Here is an 18,052-nt window from a genome sequence, read left to right on the forward strand (position 1 = left end):
ATCACTTGGCCGCTTCACCTGTTGAGTAGCTTTCTTGTTAACATCACTGCCTGAAGAGGCAGATGGAGAAGATGAGTGGTAAAGGACTGGCCAGGCAAACACTCAGAATCAGCAATAACTGCAGTTGTGACAACGTTATTCTAGGGAGGGCTTTGTTTCTGAACCCACTCTAGGCTTCTCAAAGCCTGGCCACATAGGCACATTTGGACATATGTCTATAATAGCAACTGTACACCAACTGTCTGCTCATGTAGCCATGACAGCAATCAATCTTAGGCTCCTCAGAATTAGCCCAGACCTGGAACCCCTCCTATATAGATAAACTCAAAATTCTAGGTTTGAAAGCCAAAGGGGAAAGAGAAAGAGGAAATGAATCAAATTCCAACAATTTAGTTTAAAAAAAAAAAGAAAGAAAGAAAAAAAAAAGTGGCTTGCATGCCCTCAAGGCAGAGGCAAAGGAGCAATCTGCACATTGATAACCTATGACTCAGCCTTTTATCATTCAGCGCTCACAGTTCTCAAATCCCTGTGGGATGGATGCTGCTTCTGTTCCAAAGGAATGCCCTCCCAGGGAGGTGGCTTCTGGAAGAGCTGGGTGGGTAAAGCCTTGTCTCTTCACTGCTGCATGCTAGGGCTGCCTTTGCATGACCATTATTTTCCAACCTATGGGTTCTAAATTCATCTCTTTTCTTTATTTTTTTTCCAAAAGAAGCAAAGGGAAGCCCTTTGAGACCCATGTTGGTATCAACAGGAAACCTGGAGGAAGAAAAAAAAAAGGAAAATCAAAGAGGAAACCAAAGTACACAGGACTAAGAATAGGCATTTCAAGTATATAGCTTTTGGAGAGGAAGATTAAACTCCTGTGAGTTCGTTGGATTGGAGGGAAGGTGGGGTTCAGGGTAGGGTGTGGAGTAGAATGAGTGAGGGAAGGGAGGAGGGACCCTCTCTGCAGAGGAATCAGAGGTGACCTCATGTTACTATTTTATGTGGCTTTTCAAAAAGCATTTGGCAAAACCCAACACATCTCATAATTACCTTATTCTCACGAAAGGTTATTAAGGAAAATGACTGTACTGAAGGGCTATGCTTAGTTGGGGTTTGGTATGGCACTCATTCTCAGGTTTCTCATCTCTAGGCTTTAGTCCTGCTTGGATACAGAGGTGGTGCCAAAAACCAGCCATGTCTTCAGTGTTTAAGAAGAGATCACATTCCTGCAGAGTACTTCACCCACTATTGCTGTGTATACATATATATAAAACTAGTGAGAACTGGTACTATAGAGCAAAATGTCTGTTATATAAGAAAAATGAAGCTGAATATATCAAATGAGGCTCCAGTTGACCATCTGCTCAGTCTACTGTAACCAAAATTGGTTGTAGCTAAAGGAACGGCACCATTCAGCATGTTCTTTCTTTCCTGAGCTGCCCTAGGGTCAAGTTCAACAACCACCACAAGAGCCTAGAGAGAATGAGCCAGCAGAAGAGCCTAGAGAGAATGAGCCAGCAGCAGACACGAGGCCCAGGATTCCACTGGAAAACACAGGGCATCACATCTCTCCTGAGGAAAGCTAATTATTTGTAGGATATAACTTTAGGAGTAAGTCCTAAAACCAATGTATGGAATGAATGGGTGAAGGAAAAGGTGTATACTTAAAAACACTTTTTTTTCTTGTAACTTTTATCTTAATACATTTACAAATTATAATTTGTAACCTATCCATGTCTATGACTACATTTGACAAGTCAAACAGATGGATATGCATATGCTTAAGTGATATAATTATCCTTATTTATTAAGGATAATTATACAGTACATGTTACATTTTTAAAAGCATATTATTTTATAATAATATGCATTTTATATTGGTAAAATCTCTACAAGGAAAGGAGATATTTTCATTCTTATTTTAGAACTGGAAATAAAATATCCACTTACTAACTGAGCTATGGATTAAGAAAGACTTGGGCACCTGGACCTTCATTCCAGTCACAATAGCACCTTCCTTCCACATATAATAAAATGTCTCAGAAAGTGGGGCCTACCTGATATAATTGAAAAAAAAAATCAAACAAACAAAAAGTAACAGAGCAAAACTCAATACCTCCATCAAGAAATCCATGATTTTAAAAGGTACATCAAAAGCAAAGCTACTTAAGTGGTAGAAGAAGATTTAAATATGGATTTATTTGTGAAGGTTTTAAACATTGTATTTACTATATTTAGCACCCTCAATGATTACTCAGTTTGTAAAGTGCTTTGAGGTTATGAGATCACTAGTGAAGCTATCAGTTTCATTTAAAATAAATTCAACTAAATATTACTCTCTTCACAGTGTTTCCAGCCTATGGAAATCATTATCAGAGGATGTGGTAGAGAAGGAAAAAAAAACAAAAACAAAAAAATAAAAGAGCACTGCTGTCAGATTTTTTTCACTCTTGATCAACATAATCCTAATATTTGTAACCTTACCAGGGTAGAAAATGGTGATTAAGAACTATGAGCTTCAACGAATTTGCCAAAAGGGCACAGAAAGAGTTGACACATCTTCCATCTTCTAATATGGAACTACTTTTGATTTCACAGAAGTATCATTATCAATAAGCTATAAAATCATATTGCCACATTTTGGGGAAAAGACAAGTCATAGTTAGGCTTCCCTTACCATTGTCTTGGTGACTTATGAGGTAATTTTGAAATTGACTAGTGGATTGAGCTCAACCAATCAAGGTCATATATAATAATCAATCATTTACTTGACAATAGATCCTGTAGGTGTTGTGTTTTTCATGTATCAGTGAGTGCCATAAGTGCTTGCATCATCTGGTAACTCAGCACATTCCTAAGAAGAATCATATTCCCAAGAAGCAATGTTATATGAATGATCCGTCACCACCACCACCACCACCACCACCACCCCCCCAAAAAAATTAAGATTACTAAAACTTTTACAAAGGAAACTACTTTCCTCAGAAAACCATGGCAATATACCACCAATCCAACCTGCCTTTAAAGTTGATCCTGTTGATAGCCAATATCAGAATCAACCAATCAGATTACCCAAGAAATTAAAAACAAGACTATACATGTGTGCTAGGGACATGCAACGATGATGTGCCTTTTGAAGTTTCGATGAACAATCTATTTCTGCACAAACATATTTAGAGACTAACTAGCTTCCTAATAAGAAATTGAAAGGATAAGTCTAGAAACATTTTCTGAAGACAATAAAAACTAATAGTCATAATAAGATAATGACAGAATTCTTTCTGCCCATGGAAGGAAGAGGCAAAGATCCATGGAGTATCTACAATATGATCATCATTTGCCAGGTTCTTTCAATTATATTTTTTATTTAAAAATTATAGCAATAGCATGAGGTGGATTTTTTTTTTAATTTAATAAATGAGGAAAAGAGGATTTAATGATTTGAAATAACATGCTCACAATCTTATAGCTTTTAGTAGCAAAGCCAGGGTTAGGTCAGGTCTGCCTCATTCTGAAATCTTAGATTCTTTCACATATACCATCTTCCCTCCTGGGTCTGTGAGCGGGTATTATATTCTATAACGGACATGTACATTAGTCAGTAATCAGTGAAAAGATATCACTACATATTAATATTACAATCATATTTACATTCATAATGTGCATTTTATATACAGGAAACCTTTATAAATCCAAGGGTAGAGTAAAAAAAATGGAGATAATGTCAAAAATAGTCTTAATTTTCTTCATTAATCCATTGGGAGTATATAATTTAAAAACTCTTCCTTAAGCCTGTTAGCCCATGTTCTTTCTTGGTGTAATTCCCTTATGCTTTTTTACTGGTTAAAGTGATACTCTCTTTAATTAAAAACAAACAAACAAACAAACAAAAAAAACAAAAAACAAAAGCTTCATGAGCTTCATAGGAGTCTCCTGGAGTGATAAAACAGTGAACAAGATCATATTCTCCATAAACTTTTTCAAAATTTTATAGGCATCGATTAGCTTCTTGTTTAGCTCTCTCATTCTGGGGAGGCCCATGTTTATAGTGTTTCTATAGATAGAAGACCATCTATCCTGCTTGGTCCTTGCAGCTTTGCTGCTCTCAACCTTCTCCTCCTCTCAGACAGGCAGCTCTCAGGGACCCTCTGAAATTTTTGACCTCACTCCTTCCTGCAACCCTAGAAAGGCTTCCAAGGTTAGCCTTACCATAAATTGCAGGTGACTGTTCTCTTACCTCAAATCATCCAGGAAAGACAGACTAAGAATTCGAAATCTACACTTTCATGACATGACCGCAGGCATGACTGGTCCTATTCCCATCAGTATCCCTTGGAAAGAGCTGCCCAGACTTTACAAGTGATGGGGCTGCCTCCGTCTTTCCATTTAATAACAAAAGGGGATGTGTGTTAAGAAAAGTACATGGATGCAGGAAAGAGACTCTCAGAGTCATGATCCCAGCTGTCAGGTAACCAGAAGGTGTTCCTCAGGTCTCAGGCTTGGGAGGCACATGCAAGGGACTTTTCTGAGCCATTGAACTTTTCACCTGTGAAGCATCAGTGGTGTTGGCTCCCCTTTTATTCATCATGCCATCACGAGGTACTGGGGCCTCATGGGAAGCAGGTATTACACAACCCCTTGAATCCATCCAAGGCTCCCTACTCTGAGTCAGCTGAACTTTACTCCACTGTTCACACAAAATAGCAAAATTAGGAACTAAGAAAGGACTTTACTGGCTGGAAAAGTGGGTGTAAGAGAAACTTGATTGACTAAGTGTAAATGGACATTACAAGGTAAACAGAACTGCAAACATATTTAACATCTCAATTAATCAGTTATGAAACTGGGCAGACTTTCTTGAGCAAATTGATGGATGATATATTTTTCAGAAGACATTTTGGTACAAACGGGCGAGATAATGAGGGTAAACTGCTCTGAAAACTACAGTGATCTATGATTATAGTGTGGTATTATGATTATGTACCATCAGCATATAAGATGCTAACACTCAAGGCAGGGCAGCAAAATAGAGAACTTTGACCCAGGGGTAAGGACACTGGGTGCTAGTTGGGCCTTGCCACTAACAGGCTGGCAGCTTTCTCAAGTCCCTTTATTTGTTCGTGCCAACACCTCTGTGTGTTATAACATTAATATTGCACCTCATGGCTGCAAGAGACTGACCAGCTCTAAAATGCATGATTCTAAAAGAAATACACATAATCTTGTCAAAATATATTTCAAATCTATATTGGTAGAATTTGTCATCAGGTACATGAAGTATTCACAGAGAAAGAGCCAACAGTAATAAAATGATAGTAATTACTTCACCATTTACCAGAAGTCTTCCCTAACTGTAGGCATCATGCTCAAAATGTTGCCCTTCTGCTTTCAGAAAGATAAAGTCTGAGTTACCTTATAATTTCTTAAACCTTGCCATACCCTCGGCTTCTGGCAAATACTTCAAAATAGTATTTTAGAAGAGTTTCAGCAAAAATTGATCATTTCCCATGTTCTCTTGGGACTTACTGTGTTATCTACATCCTTAGCATGGCCTGTGTCTGTGTCTTTTTTCCTTTTCCCGGGTCTTTTGGATCAGAACAAGTGGCTTGAAGATGAAAGGCAGCCCTAAGTCCTGGCCACATACAGAAACTTCGCATCTCCTCAATTCTGTCGGCACAGCACCCTCTACTGCTTTAGGGGGAAAGAAAGTTTAGCAAAGGCTAAACGCTAGAACTTAACCTAGAGACGTCACTTTGCTCAGATACCCAGCAGCAGGTTGTGATTTCCTTCATTTATCCCCTCAATAGCATTCCTTAGGAAAGAGCATAGTGATGGCAGAGAAAGACTTTATCTTTTTCATCTTTGTGTTTGTTCTATTTTGTCTGTTTTATCCTTCTGTGTTCTGTCTTTTCAAGCTAAGAATTCTTGTGATTTCTGTGCCTCGAACCAAAACAATCTTAGGAGTAACTGGATAATATGAATAAATATGTCTGCATTAAGTTTCAGTCAAGGAAAGGGGATTATAGCTCTCCGTATGCGAAGTGTCTGATATATTTCACAGAAAACTTCTGCAGACCATAAGAAAATAAGAAAATGCTTCTTCCTTGGCTTTATTTAAATTATACCTATGTTCTGATTGTGAGCCCAAAAGAAAGGAACAGATCTTTTTTTTTAATGTAGATCTCCATCTATTCACATGAGCTTTCTCCTGAGTGTCTTGTTTTGCAGAGCCAGTAAGTCTTTAAAAATCAAATCAGAACCCTGGGAAATGTAATTTATTTCCAATGGTCTCTTATGCAGAGATGCTTTAAAAGCAAGATGTTCCCTCTTCCACTCTGGGTCTATTTTTTTTTTCCACGGAGAAAACACATTTATAGTACTCTGGGAAGGGAAGACTCCTAATCAGTCCCAGAAAAGTCTGCTAAAGAGGGGAGAGGAAATCTATGGATAATATTAAAAAATAATATCTAGTCTAATGCTTTATTTCAGACAAAGTTTACTACTTTGGATGAACAATATATGATTTCTCTAACCCATGCCAGAGGCCTGCTTTGTACAAACCTTACTACTCCATTTATTCGAGGAAAGGAGAAAATACTCCCTCGGGACCTCCTGTTGGCAAAGCCTGTCTCCTGATGTCGCTCTCTGAGAAATCTGGAACACCTGTTCCATACCCTAACCCTACAGACTCTCCTTCAGATTCAATTACATCAGCTGATTCCGCCAATTCATTTAAAGTTGCTAATGTATTATTAAAAAAGAACTCTACTACTTCAGAAAAATCAGTGGCGAGTGAAGTCTTAAACTGAGGACCAAAGCAATTGCCCTTCCGTTGTATTCCTCTTACAAACAATGGTCTAAAGGAAAGGGAGAAAGGAGCTTCCTGTCTCCTCTGGGTCTGAAACAGAGGGGGATCTGCTTCTCTCCCACCACCATCCTTCAAGGAATGTGAACCTGTTAAAAGCCAGAAAATTTTCAGGTTCTTCCAGCTTCAGGTCTAGTTCGCATCCTTCATGGGGTTTTTCAGAATGCATTGAATTTTCTTGCACTTTCATGGCCTTCTCAATACAAACACAGCATATCACACACTTGTATTCCAGCTGTTCTATACACGCTGTCTCTCTTCAGTTGTCTTGAAGACAAGATTCATAATTTCTGTTCTTTTCTATATACCATAGTGCCTAGCAAAATGCAGGATTCATAAAGGATGCTTTGTAAATATGTAAATGAAATGACATGAACAAAACACTTGGCCCAATAGAAGCACATTTTTAAAAGTCTCCTACATGTTTTTCCTCCTTGATGCTTTTATCAAGTTCCTACTGGTCTCCTAGACATCGTCATTGACTTTGTAGAGGGGAGTGGACAAATAGCATGTAGTGTCACATTATTTAACCTATATTCCTTAGGGGCCTATCAGGTGCCATGCACCATTCTGGGGGACAGGGATACAATGGTAAACAAGACACGTGGGTCTTTTCAAGGCACAATATTCTAGGAGGGGAAACTGATAAAAAAATGAACATTTTTGATGGATAGTGATGAAGGTATGGAGAGGGTAAACACTAGGTGTGTGACAGCTTAGAGGAAGATCATGAAACCTAATCTGGAGGAGAAATATGGAGAGCTTCTAGAAGAGGTAACATTTAAAAGCAAGAGCAGAACAAGAGTCAGAGTTAGCAGGTGAGGGGTGGGATGGACTCTTGGCAGAGGCCCAGAAAGGAGAGGGCTGCATGTGATGGAGCTGGGCTGTAGAATGGGAGTGCAGTATGGAGGGCAAGCTGGAGATGCAGGCTGGACCCAGGCTGCAAGGCCAGGGAGCCATTTGGGAGCTGCCTTCCAGTACTTAAGAAGAGATACACCCATTCCTTGGCATGTGAGGAAGAAATATTCTCCCTTCCCTGTCTGTTAGACTTTTGGCCTTTCTATAATGAAGCTCAGGAAGAAGCAGCAAGAATTTAATGAATCCGTTTGCCTGAAAAGACCAATAAGATGATTAATGGTTGACCCGTGGGAAGCACGTGGAAGGGAAGATTGTGTAGAGTAATTGTTTACTTCTGTATTATGGAAGGGCTTTACAGAGGTCACTAGGCTTATTGCTTAAGCCGGCCCAGGAAGTTAATTGAACTTCTACCTACTTTTCACAGCAGGCCAGCCATTTTTTACATGATTTGGAAAAGCACAATATCAACACGATGCTAACCAGGGGTCAACTTTTCTAGCTGTGAAGAACCTGAGAAATCCACCTTTCTGTTTTAGGAGGAAGGGATCCACAAGGTCCACAGCCTATCATGGGCAGGGCTAGTGTGCAAAACCAGACCCCTTGACTCCTGGCCCAGTACTCTTTTTATAAAGTCATATTGCCATTATGCCCCTAAGAAGGGCATTTTTTCTTCCACTTAAAAGCCAGTCTACACGGTGTATAGGGGTGTAAAAACTAAGGCTGTGATTAATTTGATAAATAAGGCACCCAAATAGAGGGAAGGCATTTTTTTTAAAGTTTCAACCAATCTAATTTGTCTTCTGTTATTTATCAAGATGATGGAAATTACAAATATTGCAAGAAAAGCCTGACTAAGGGCAGTTAAAACCACCTGCGGCACTTGGATTAAAGCAAAAACTAGTGGTTACTTATGTATAGGAACATAGAATTTTAATATTTTTTATAAAGTATAAAAATTGATAACAGTTTTGTTAAAGAAAGTACAGTTGACCCTTGAACAATGCAGGAGTTAAGGGTGCCCACTCCTGCACAGTTGAAAATCTGTTTATTATATTCTCACTCCCCCCAAACTTAACACTAATAGCCTACTGTTACAGGAAGCCTTACCCATAATGTTGACAATGGATTAACATGAATTTTGTATATAAAACATATTATGTGCTGTGTTCCTATGATAAAGTAAGCTAGAGAAAAGGAAATCCTGTTAAGAAAACAAGACAGAAAAAAACGAAAGAAAAGAAGACAGAGAAAATACACTTACAACACTGTACTGTCCTTATTGAAAAATATCCACAAAAAAGTGGACCCATGCAGCTCAAACCTGTAGTGTTCAAGGGTCAACTGTATATGTGTGTATGTGTGTGTGTATGTATATATATATATATATACTTAGAATGAAATTGGAAATAAATGGACTAGGGGCACCTGGGTGGCTCAGTGGTTGAGCATCTGCCTTTGGCTCAGGTCGTGATCCCGGGGTCCTGGGATTGAGTCCCATATCAGGCTTCTAGCAGGGAGCCTGCTTCTCCCTCTGCCTAGGTCTCTGCCTCTCTCTGTGTGTCCCTCATGAATAAATAAATAAAATATTTTAAAAAGAAAGAAATGGACTAGAATTGTAATCATAATAGTTTTTTCTAGGATTTCAAAGCTTTTTAAAAATGATCTCTTATTTTTTGTTTCACAATATCTCAATTTTTTCAATGATATAATAAAAATGTTAGGGGTGCCAGGATGGCTCAGCTGGATAGGCATCTGCCTTGGGCTCAGGTCATGATCCCGGGGTCCTGGGATCCAGCCCTGGCTCAGGCTCCTTGCTTGGAGGGGAGTCTGCTTCTCCCTCTCCATCTGCCTGCCACTCCTCCTGCTTGTGCTCTCTCTGTCAAATAAATAAATAGAATCTAAAAAAGAAAAGAAAAGTATTAGGAATATATGTTAGAAATGAATATATGTGACAACCCCCCACTTTAGAAAGAATAAACACATCCTGAAGTGGTCCTGGAACCTGGCATTTCTCTGCTTTTGAGCAGACAAGGCAACAGTGCATACTTCACTGTCACTGTTGTTCCTGACTTCCAGTCTGTGACAGAAGACCTGGCTCCTTGTGAATGTAAATTTGAAATGCTGCCTTCAAAAAAAGATTGAAACAATTTTGCATTTTTAGAGGACTCGCTGTTTACGAAGCACCTAACTTCTACCTAGAAGAAGTGCAAGGGTGTGTGGATTCAAGCCATCCTGGAACAGCCAAGATCTAGTGGTGTTGCTCATGAGGGTATGGGGCTCAGACTTCAGGTAAAGGGAAGAAGAGGAACAGCAGGTGCCTCCTAAGATTACCCAGACCATCCCATTCCCAATGTCTACAGAAACGTTAACCTGTAGACCTGAAAGCTATACTTTAATTCTGAAGTGCACAGTTTCTTAAACCATACCAGTGTATTTTAATAAAGTGGTATAATCCACTCCCCACCCCAAAGAATGCCCCTCCCAAGGGGGTTGGTTAGTATCTGACATAGCATCTAAGACACCCCTCCAGGGACTGAAGGCATGGCTGACGGATGTGAGGTGGAGGGAAAAGAACAAGACGTTCCCCTGTGCTAGTGGAGCACCACGGGGCTGCCTCCCCAGAGACACGAAACAGGCTACGTGAACTTTATCTCTTAGGTACCATCATGTACGCCCTCCTGCTCTGCTTCTTGAGTTCTATTTTTAATAATACAGGCTTCTGCGGCAGGCAGGCCTAGGTTAACTAGCAGAGGGACTGGTTAAAGGCCCTTGGAAGAAAGTCACAGAATGATGATAAGCCTTTATAACTGCCTTTAGCATGTTCTAGAAAATATCATTTAGACTTCAGAAGAGACCACAAGTCCTTCAATTCCTTATTACTGCCCCACCTTGTGGCCTTGCCTAGAGACAGTTTTTTCAACACATCTGAGACCATCCAATTTGGGATAATCGAGGTAAACAAAAATCAAATGGATTATCTATGGAACTGAAAAAATAAATATGGAAAGCAGTTTTGATTTCGAGAATTTTTAAAGCTGGAAATAGGCCAGGAGATAGTGGAGACCAGCAGAGTAACTCTAGCTCAGTGCTGTGTGTTGGGCTGAAATGACATTGAGCTTTCTTTTTCACTGGACAGCCCCGCAGCTTGGAAAAGGCAGTTCTTATGGGTAGAAAAGTAGCATGGCTTGAGTGTTGTGATGAAACAGAGCAGGTGTTATGCTGGGCCCTGGGGACACACAACAAAATCCATCCATCACCCAGAGCACCACTGTTTTCTACAAATTGCAAAGCCCATCCTACAACTCCATGTTCAGAACTGTCCCAGGGTTTCCCATCACACAAAGAATAAAATCCTAACCACTACTGTGACCATCAGGCCCTTAATTGTCTACCCCTGACTTCTGCTAGAGCTATCTATTCACGAGCCACAAGGCCCTTTATAATTTTATAACTCACCATGCTCCTTCTTTCCCCAGGCCTTGTATTTGCATTTGTCCCAAACCAGACCCCCAGATCCTTACAGAGCCAGCTCCTCCTTGCATTAGAAACCTCTGCTCAAACCAGACCCCCAGATCCTTACAGAGCCAGCTCCTCCTTGCATTAGAAACCTCTGCTCAAAGCCATGTCCTTGGTGAAGTCTAAAACAGCAGATACTCTACTGGGTATCATATCTTCTTCTTCTTTTTTTTTTTTTTTTAAAATAGTACCTCCCTTGTCTTCCCTCCTAGGATGTGTACTGCTGGAGGACAGGTCTTACCTGTCTTCCTCACCATGTCATTTCTAGTTTCTGAGGAGGTACCTAGTGCATATTAGGAATCTAATAAATTTTTGTTGAATGAATGGCATAACCTTTTTCCTTGAACACCTCTGGTAACACCTCTTCTATTTAGAACTGAGCAAAGTGCAAACAGAGTTATATTCAGTGTGATCTAGGAGCACAGAAGAGGTACCCTTTACCCAGAGAGGGGTTTGGTTATACCAGGTAAAGGAAAGGAATTCTGTACTAACCCTTGCTGGCTAGAATTAGTTAAATGAACTAAATGTTCAGGTAGAGGGAAAAGCATGAACTAAGAGTAGAAATATGAAACCACAAGGATGTGAGGGGAAGTACAAGGTTGGGAAGGGCAGGAGGTAGAGAGTTCAGGAGGATACATACCACAGAGTACATTAAACTGAAAAGCTGAGGCCTTCCACTGAGCTCAGATGATTAAAAGGGACAAGAGCCAGCCGGATGTGAAATGAGGATTAAATATTATTATTATTTAGTTTTATTCCAGGGCTGCTTCTTTTTACCTTGTGGCTTCTTATTCCTGGATTAAGGAAGACTCACACTGAGGTACATTCTACAAAACCAGTCACCAAACAGCAGTGAAGATGAATTCGATACACTTTATAATGAAGTTGTTTAACAACTATGTCGGCTATTTGTTTTTCTCCAAACCTTTACTAAAGGCACTGGATCAGTGGTAGAGTATGTCTCAAACTCTAATTTTCTTCAGGTACTGAGTGATCATACACTCTGGTCAGATCTCTCCTTTTGGGATCGACAATCTCTAGAAATGCATTTCATGCCTGCACGGATTCAATGCTTGCAAGCAACATGATTCAACACTGTGCCTTTTCTGCACCCTGGAAAAGTTGCCAAACATCTTACAAAGAATGGGCATATGAATAGGATATCAGATAAAGCTTTTGTTGAAACAAGTTCTTTTTTCTTTGCATTCCATTCAAAACAACAAAACCAAAAAGTCAACCCGTCATATATTATATAAAAATTATTCACAAAATGTTTGCCTTGTTTGAGGGCATTAGCAACAAGCTCCTCGTCTCCCCTCCTCCCCATTCTTCTCATTCATGAAAACGATGATTCACACCCGTGCCCCGCAGAGAGTGGGGCAGTGGTGGTTCAGAGGCGGCCCACCTCTCCTGCACATGTGGGAAAACAGCCCCGCAGTGAATCAAGTTCATTGAGCAAAACTAGAAGAAAATATTTGTCTGGCAATCCAACACGCCTCTCTCTGTGCTTGTCCAGGCAGAACTAGGGTGGACTTAACATTTTTTTCCTTTTTGTCAGAAATACATGTATAAAATTGTGTATTTTCACAAAAGAACGTCCCTCTGTGGGGATTTTCAAGCTCTAGGATTAGCGTCATCATGGTGGAAACAGAGACATGGAGTGAGCTGATCATGTGTTCCAAACTTAGCAACTGTATATCAGTTCTCTAGCAAACGGAAACAGTCCAATAATATTTACATGTAGAAGGCCTGGAGGGAGTCCACCATGCTGATGAGCTCTGAATTATTGGAAAAGGTATTTAAAGAAAAAAAAAAAGGCAGGAGGAAGCCTACACAATCAGTGGTCATGAAGGCAGCTGTCAGAAATGAAAGCCTTGGAGACACAGGCTTAGGATGCATCAAAGCTGCCTTCGGTGCAGTGGGATGAAGAGAATTTTCTATAGGCTATATAGAGAGAAACAGCAGTCTAGTATGTGCAACCAGAGCTCTGGTGCATTGAAATATGCTAATTCCTATCCTCCTCACATCATTCTCCTCCAAGGGAAACCATAGCACCGAGGAGGACCTCAACAGCTTTTTGTTTGTTTAATTGTTCTTCACTGCCATGCCACAAGAGAATGACATATCTGAACAGCCAGAAGCACATTTCTGTGGTGGTAGCTCCATTGAGAAGACTCCAAACAAAAGTGACAATGTATGTGAAGAGTTAAGAAGAGGAAGAAAGGTCGTGTGGAAGAGAAGCCTACAAGCCCACAACAGTGCTTTGAGGCTCTGGAAATGTAAAAGACCCTGTTAAGAGTGCTGAGTAGTGGGAATAATAGGTTGTCCTTGTATTTAAAGGAAAGAAGATCTACAAAGACATAACAATGAGTACAGCTGAAGCGGTTGGGATCAGAGGATGTATGAATAATCAATATCTGGCAGAGGAGAGGATGAGATAGTGTCTAAGATAGAACATACTTTGGAGAAAACAATAAGTAGATTCAGATAAGTGGAAGAGTGCAGTGAAACCATACATGGCAGATCATAAGGAGGCCATAATAAAGGTGAAATGACAGAAGTCTAATGAATTTTAAAAATCATTACTGTCAAATGAGTTAGAGTCTTGGAAAGTGAAGGCGTCTGAATTTATTGATGTTTATTAAAGGGCGAGTAAGGAAATCTAAGCAGACACAGTCAAGTTTCCTTTTTGGGAATGCCCACTGGCAAAGTCTAGCTCAGAGTTGAAAGCAGGAAATCAGAGAGAAACGAGAATGGGTGGGTGCAGGTTGCAAGTGAAATATGGTTCCCATTTTCCAGATCACAGTACAAAAGCGACTCACCCACAGTGTTGTCGGGTTTGGCCAGCTGAGCAGCTCTGATAAACCTCATCTATCTCTGAAAAGTTCTGGGGTTGGGGAGGGTTCACAATCAATGTCAGAGAGGTCATTCAGTTTGTGAGGGTGGTTTCTAATGTTCACAGATATAGTATCTAAGGAGGCAGGTCAGCTGTAGTCCGAGAGACAGATGCTGGGAGGTAATTAAAATGTGTGAGAGCCAAGAATGCCCGGGGAGGAGTATGCTCATTTCTTTTGCCCCTACACACCTCTGGGTACACTCAAGCTACCCTTAAAACAGCCCAACACCACAGCAACCCAGGCTTGGCCTTTGGAAGTCACCTGGTCTAATGTCTTTATTTCACAAGTAAAGAAACCAAGACACAGAGAAGCTAATGACAGGGCCATTTTCACCTGATAAGAAACGGCATGGTTAGTCTTGGTAATTCTTATTGTTTTCTCCAATGTTTTCCCACCTTATAACATTGCCACTTTTACTTAAAATCAATTGGTTTTACACGCAGCCTTCCGAGACAAATGCTCCTGACCCACACAGGAAGGATGACTGCTCAGCCTGCCGAGAGGTGTGGCTGAGTGCTTTCTCTTTCCTGACTCACATGCACGTTCTGACTGTACACATTCCAGAAAATGCCTGAGGCCCCAGATTTCCAGGTGAACTGCCCTCTTCCCATTTCTTATTGGCTACATCGACACTTTTGATTTGAACAAGGAGTGGTCCTTTGTACATTGGGCAAGTTGGGCCTGCTCTGTGGTTTTCCTCTCTGGGATAAAGAGGGTCTCCTTTAGACATTATTTCCATGGAGTGGTTTCCTTTCACCATGATTTATCAATGGATTCCACAAGGGGAAGTTGACCACATATAGACAGGTTAAGATACTTTTAAAGAAACCAGAGACATGCCCTGGGAGGAGCACAATGACACAAATGTCCCTAAAAGCATTATGACATCTGAACAACTCTTTAACTGGGAAGTGAGAATAGTGTTATTTTTCTTTTCATGTCTCAAAGGCTGCTCCTTATTAAAAACCTAGTGGGGATTAAAATTTCAATTAAATTTAAGCCCTAGAGAAAAAGAATACTCTAGAAGAGAATTGGTAACACTGTAGACCGTGAATTACTTGGATGTGGTCCTTCAATTAATAAAATCTTCTTTGGCAGCACTTTTAATTGATTAATTGATTGATTGGTTGATGAATATTTATTCCTGCAAAATCATTCCTCTGAAAATTAAGAAGCTCTCAAGTTAGGATCAACCTCAGTCCTCCTTTTCCAATCACTGCAAAAAGACCTTTTTCCTACTTCTTACCTCAACTTTAAATAGAGTCAAGGCCTTCCAGAGGCAGAGACACAGAACTAAAGGAAGAGAGGAAGAGAAACATGATAATGTATTTGTGGTCATATTCTTTAATAAACTTTGGTGTCATTTACCCAATTTTCTGTTGTCCAGGCTCAACACAAAGCCCTGAACTCATTGATTTCAATAATGCCTTTATGGGAAGTCTAGTTGATGCCCAGCTGGTAGCAGACTCAAAAAGGGAGTTCTGATTTAATTAACTTGCATGTTTCCTTAGGACCCATTCGAATGCTAACAAGTAGTTAAATTCTTTTCCTATGCGACAAATCATTATTTTCTTCTTAAGGAGATTTTACTCAGGGTTGATGTAAGAAAGAAATTGGCCTGATCTTTTCATTTGCCTGTTAAATGCACCTTTTTCCAGTAGAAAATGTGATTTGAGTCATCTCCAGTGAATTCCCATTGGCAACAAACATTTACAAACGCATATTCTCGTTACTCACTATGTCCATGTTTAAAAAGAATTTGAGATGAAATAATGAAATAGAAACTTCCTTTTTAAGAAAACGTGCTAAGAAGAGTTAAGGGTCATACAAGACTCCCTGCCATCTATTCAGGTTATGCTAAGAGAATAGTTACTGGAGAAATACTTTGAGACTTAATGATTAGATTGTTCTAAATATAGAACGAAGGTGGCATGCATTTCTAGTGTTTCCCAGTAGGTCACATTGCATATTATGTTCTGATTGGGAAGAACACAGATGCAGTTTGGGGAAAGGGTCACTTCTTCTAACAAACAGGTTTAGCTTTTGTATAAAAGGCTTGGTCACAGCTCATCTCCCACCTCTGTGTCTTACAAAGCAGCATTTACAACTCTGCAATATTCTCTATGACTCAAAAGCGACCTAGTGACGCCTGGGTGGCTCAGTGGTTGAGCATTTGCCTCTGGCTCAGGTCGTGATCCCAAGGGTCCTAGGATCGAGTCCCACATCAGGCTCAGTGCGGGGAGTCTGCTTCTGCCTCTGCCTCTCTCTGTGTGACTCTCATGAATAGATATATAAAATCTTAAAAAAAAAAAAAAAAGGAACCTAGACTGCCTGCCAGTCCCTGAATACCCAGTGAGTTACTTTCCTCAAGAAACTTATGTCTAAGGTTTTGTACGTGTCCCTAGTGTGTATAACTCTAGCTATTCAAAGCTAAAGCTTTAACAAAATGACTATTTTCAGAAAACTGCGAGTCATTCGTGACAACTGGATGGCATTCTTTAATCAATTACAACCTCCGCTGTGTCTGTGCTAAAATAATGTGTAGTGCTTACAGCTCATAATTTCATTTTTCACATGTCCCCTTGGCTTTCCTTTCCTCTTGTTATTTACTTGCTCTACCACGTAAAGTGTCTTCAGGGATGTGCACATATAGAAAGTCTTACTTGAAGTTTCTCATGGTATTTTAAAGATTAATCTTTTGCCCTGATGGGAGGTAGTCATAGAAGAAAACCAGAATTAATCCTACGTTTTTCTCTTGATGTGGTACAATAATTATGAAGAGAAAGTTTGTGCTCAGTGAGAATTAGTTCCTCTTTACTCCTAAATTTCCATTTTTCTCAATCATCTCAGTTATTGAAACTTACTGGAAGTGGTGTTAACAATCCTTAGAGTGTTTAGTCTCATATTAGAGTGTTTTTTCAGCTTTCTGATGAGTCCCCCAGGACTGATCCTAGTTGAAAGTCATACAGAGCCGTAGGGAACATGTATTTGGGTCCTGGGTGAAATCTTTTGGCAAAGAGGGTGTGGGTGAGGCTTTATGAAGTCAGAGGAGGTATATACCTGCCATAGATTCTCTCTAAACTGGCTGGTGCTCATCCTGTTCAATTATTTTGATCTTCTTTGTCATTCAAAATGATTCAGTTTGAATCTTGTTCTTCTCTCATCCTCTAACCCCCGAAATGTCATTTCTTTAGGGAGCTAAATTAATAATTTTTCCTTCCTCGTCTGTCTCTGCAATATCACATCTTCTGTCCAGTAATTGTTTCACCACTTTGACTTTTTCAATGGGGCTGATTTACTTTAAGGTTACTTTCTCACGGGGTGTTGTTGTATTTACTAATGAATTTGGTTCATATGCAAAAATATATTGTGTATAAAGTCTTATTTTTAGGGTTTATTTCCCCGTGAGAGTCCAATTGATTTTCAATCTCCAACCTTGTCTGAGATCTCTGTTCCTAGACAGAGCAAACCTGTTTATTTTATTGTTTGTAATTCTTAGGGAAACATGGCTCCATGGATTATTTAATCAAGGAGAATCTCCTGGTAATCTATTTATATATGGAAGCTTAATTTGTATAGAAAGGAAATACCACCCTGAATGATCGATACATAACCTCCTGTTAAAATGTGAAGAGCTATGGTAACTCTGGAGATGAGAATTTGCTAATCCTCAGCATACAACTGAAATGGTATCATCTCCATAGTACAGATTTGAAAAATAGGGTTCAGAAGATGAAAACCTTTGCTAGGTTGGTCAGAAGATGGAGGAGTAAGGACCATGAATAAGCACCCCCACCCCGCCCCAACTCTGAAATCAATTCTGCAAGACCTTAATTCAGTACCACTTCATCTTTAAGCTGAAAATTCTTTGCTTCACAGATTTTCCAAATGGGAGATGTCTTCCAGATTCATTTAATGCCAGGATAATTTT

General features: G+C 39.8%; 1 protein-coding gene across 5 annotated transcripts in view; it reads right to left on the reverse strand.

Moving 5' to 3' along the window:
- The window catches only part of NRG1 (neuregulin 1), a 1,071,954-nt gene that overhangs the window by 410,756 nt on the left and 643,146 nt on the right, over nucleotides 1-18,052 (reverse strand). The window lies entirely within an intron of this gene.

Source organism: Canis lupus, chromosome 16, assembly GCF_003254725.2.
Source record: "Canis lupus dingo isolate Sandy chromosome 16, ASM325472v2, whole genome shotgun sequence".
Classification (NCBI taxonomy): domain Eukaryota; kingdom Metazoa; phylum Chordata; class Mammalia; order Carnivora; family Canidae; genus Canis; species Canis lupus.